Source organism: Salvelinus alpinus, chromosome 30 (assembly GCF_045679555.1).
Source record: "Salvelinus alpinus chromosome 30, SLU_Salpinus.1, whole genome shotgun sequence".
NCBI lineage: Eukaryota > Metazoa > Chordata > Actinopteri > Salmoniformes > Salmonidae > Salvelinus > Salvelinus alpinus.
The window spans coordinates 27,746,828-27,751,518 of record NC_092115.1 but is presented as its reverse complement, the minus strand read 5'-3'; positions in this window follow the sequence as shown (position 1 = coordinate 27,751,518).

The following is a 4,691-nucleotide window of genomic DNA, read 5'->3' as shown; positions in this document are numbered from 1 at the left end:
AATATCATTTATTATAACACAAGCATATTTGCTATTACGTTGTTATAACTAACTTCTTTCCAAACAGGGTTTCTCACAAACTCATAAGCAGATACTGAGACCCACACACACCCAGAGACAGATGGCTGACACAGAACTTTCATAAACACTGATAAGAAAAAGGGTGCCTGGTACTGCATATCACGAGATACTGAGACACACATGCCCAAGGACAGAGGGCTGACGCAAACCTTTCATAAACACTGATAAGACAGGAACATCTACGCACACACAAAATCTCCTCTTCAGTCTGAACATTTTACAGAGACACACAGAAATGTCAAAATAGGAACATCTACGCACACACCTAATCTCCTGTTTTAGCTGAACATTTCTGAAGACAAAGAAATCTACTCAGAGCCAATGAGACAGTGATACTAGCCTGAAGGGGACCTCGCCCAACTCATCAGGACCAACCAGAGGACAAGAACTTCCAGACTCAACCTACTTTCTATCTTTGTATAAAATGTCTATGCACTCTGTTATCTGGGCTTCTTTCGGATAGTTCCATTTGAGCTTGATGAAAGGGTCCGTGCACGCTATTTCAGATATCTTTACCTCTGAATAAATTGCTTTTATTTAAACCTCATCCACCCTGTCCAGAGTCTCTACTTCGTCTCAGTTCTCCAGTAAACTTGTGATATCAACAAACGTTACCCATGGAATTATTTCAGAACAGGGCAGAGTGCTTCAGGAAACAGTGCTTCGACAGTGGAAAAGTAAGTCAGCTAGCAGGGCATTGTTGTCATTTTATAAAAGGTGATGATAAGCAGAAATAAGGGAGTACTGTCTCATAGTAGTGTAACGACCCTGGGTTTATACGCGCGGAAATCGACTCTGCCGCATGAACATACTTTTGCGGCACAGTCGATAGCGCGCCGGACCTCGGGCTAGAAGGTCGAGGGTTCGAGACCTGCTCCCAGCTGTTTCATTGCAGTAGTATATGTGAGTTTCTCTTTCAAACAATCCCCTGGCCTTGTACAAAGCTAATAGCTAACGTTAGCCAAAGCAAGCTAGCTAGCTACTGATAGTGCAATCCTAAATAACAGTACAGATGATGAAAAATGATCAGGCCTACTGTACATCTTACTGTAGAAATTATTGTTGAAAACAAGTCTAGGTTGGAACCGTTGCTGTTAAAATACAAGTCATTTTTATTCTGAACTGGAATAAACTGATTGAAGCAAGATACTTTTTGGGGCAAACACACACACTGTTCTGGGATGCTCATCTGCAGCAGGAAGCTGTCTCCTGCCTGACTGAGAAAGCAGTAGATGTTCTGGTCCAGTTTGGCACCACATACCTATGTCAGTCAGGGTTCTCAACTCTGGATTACTTAAAAACAAGTACAGAAACAGTCTCAATGCTGAGCATGACCTTAGTGTTGCACTGTCAAAAACAGAGCCCAGAATAGACATGCTTGTTGAAAACTTCCACCAGCCACACACCTCTCATTAGGAATGTGTGTCTGTGTGTGTATTCTGGAATACATTCGTGTGATTTAAAAAAAAATGTTTTTTATTTGTAAAAGAGTGGAGACTCTCTCCAATACAACCCAACATTGCAGAGTTATGTGCATCCTTTCAAGCACACCCTTCTCATTAACCTGTGGTGAGTTATTCACAATTTTTGTGCTCACAATTTTTGTACGCAGCTGGAGGTTGAATGTTTGAAGGGGTACGGGACTATAAAAAGTTTGGGAACCACTGCATTATGTGATGAATAGTGCCACCATGTGCCCATCACGTGTTGCATCACCTTCCCTGAGACAAAGTAATTGCTTCTAAACGTAACAGACTATTTACATAAGTCTGTTTTAATGCAGAATTTCTGTCTTATACTGTTTTCCCTAACATTTTCTTCCTCTATGGTAACTAGGATTGGCTACCTGACTCCTATCAAGGCATATCATTTATTTATTTGTCTAAAAAGGACTTACTTTGTACTTTTGAATATGGTACTTTAAATCTTACTTGTGGTGTGACTCGTACATTCACACCAAAACAAAGGAAGTCCTTCTTGTAAAGTTTGTATGTGGTTTTCTCACCTCTGTAAATTGAAACACTTATTGTAAGTCAGCATAACCATCTGGTAAACAACTGATGTACAATTCCACTGAAGAATGATGTTTGTAAGATTTTTCGGGCTGGCTTCTCGGACACATATTAAGCCTAGGAGAACATGCTTTTTATTCCAGGGCTAGGCGTAATCTCTTACCAGAGAACCAGGTCATACCAAGGATCATTTAGCTATTTGATTTTGAATTTTAAGACCCCTTGACGTATAAAAAATATAGACAGTATATACAGTACCAGTCAAAAGTTTGGACGCACTTACTCATTCAAGGGTTTTCCTTTATTTTTACTATTTTCTTCACTGTAGAATAATATTGAAGACATCAATGCTTTGAAATAAACATAGAATCATGTAGAAACCAAAAAAGTGTTAAACAAATCTAAATAGATTTTATATTTTATATTCTTTAAAGTAGCCACCCTTTGCCTTGATGACAGCTTTGCACACTCTTGGAATTATCTCAGCCAGCTTCATGAGGTAGTCACCTGGAATGCATTTCAATTAGCAGGTGTGCCTTCTTAAAAGTTAATTTGTAGAATTTCTTTCCTTCTTAATGCGTTTGATCCAATCAGTTGTGTTTTGACAAGGTAGGGGTGGTATACAGAAGATAGCACTATTTGGTAAAATACCAAGTCCATATTATGGCAAGAACAGCTCAAATAAGCGAAGAGAAACAACAGTCCATCATTACTTTAAGACATGAAGGTCAGTCAATCCGGAAAATTTCAAGAACTTTTAAAGTTTCAGCTCTCATGAGGACTGCCACAGGAAAAGAAGACCCAGAGTTACTTCTGCTGCAGAGGATACGTTCATTAGAGTTAACTGCACCTCAGATTGCAGCCCAAATAAATGCTTCACAGAGTTCAAGTAACCGAGACATCTCAACATCAACTGTTCTGAGGAAATTGCGTGAATCGGGCCTTCATGGTCGAATTGCTGCAAAGAAACCACTACTAAAGGACGTCAATAAGAAGAAGAGACTTGCCTGGGCCAAGAAACATGAGCAATGGACATTAGACCGGTGGAAATCTGTCCTTAGGTCTGATGAGTCCAAATTTTTTATTTTTGTTTCCAACAGCCGTGTCTTTGTGAGACGCAGAGTAGGTGAATGGATGATCTCTGCATGTGTGGTTCCCACTGTGAAGCATGGAGGAAGAGGTTTGATGGTGTGGGGGTGCTTTGCTGGTGACACTGATTTATTTAGAATTCGAGGCACACTTAACTAGCATTGCTACCATAGCATTCTGCAGTGATACGCCATCCCATCCGGTTTGCGCTTAGTGGAAATATAATTTGTTTTTCAACAGGACAATGACCCAACACACCTCCAGGCTGTGTAAGGGCTATTTGACCAATAATGAGAGTGATGGAGTGCTGCATCAGATGACCTGTCCTCCACAATCACCGGACCTCAACCCAATTAAGATGGTTTGGGATGAGTTGGACCACAGAGTGAAGGAAAAGCAGCCAACAAGGGTTCAGCATATGTGGCAACTCCTTCAAGACTGTTGGAAAAGCATTCCAGGTTGAGAGAATGCCAAGAGTGTGCAAAGCTGTCATCGAGGCAAAGGGTGGCTACATTGAAGAATCTCAAATATAAAATGTATTTTGATTTGTTTAACACTTTTTTTGGTCACTACATGATTCCAAATGTGTTATTTCATAGTTTTGATGTCTTCACTATTATTCTACAATGTAGAAAATTGTAAAAAATTATGAAAAACCCTTGAATGAGTAGGTGTGTCCAAACTTTTGACTGGTACTGTATATATTTGCTGAAAACGTTTATTTAGCCCTACTGCTATTAGCCCGAGTGGCGCAGTGGTCTAAGGCACTGCATCTCAGTGCTTGAGGCGTCACTACACACACCCTGGTTCGATCCAGGCTGTATCACAACCTGCCGTGATTGGGAGTCCCATTGGGCGGCTCACAATTGGCCCAGTGTCGTCCGGGTTTGGCCGGTGTAGGCCGTCTGTCACGCCCTGACCATATTAAACTGTTTTTTCTCTGTGTTGGTTTGGGCGTGATAGTGACTTGGGTGGGTCATCTAGGTGTTTTTGTATTTCTATAGTGGCCTGATATGGTTCCCAATCAGAGGCAGCTGTTTATCGTTGTCTCTGATTGGGGATCATATTTAGGTAGCCATTTCCTCATTTGTGTTTGTGGGATCTTGTCTATGTTTAGTTGCCTGTCAGCGCTAGTTGTATAGCTTCACGTTTAGTTTGTTGTTTTTGTTCAGTGAGTTTCAGTTTATTATAATTATGTGGAACTCTAAGCACGCAGCGCCTTGGTCTACTCATTTCAACGAGCGTGACAGAAGATCCCACCAACAAAGGACCAAGCAGCGTGCGCAGGAGGAGGAAGTATCCTGGACTTGGGAAGAGATCCTGGATGGGAAGGGATCCTGGACTTGGGAGGAAATCCTGGCAGGACAGGATCGCCTTCCTTGGCGGGAGTCGCCTAGGAGCACGATAGGACAGCAACGAGGTCAGGGAGGAAGGCCATAGAAACCCCAAGAATGTTTTTTGGGGGGGCATATGGAGCAGTTGGTGGAGCCGAGGAGTGAACCAGAGCTA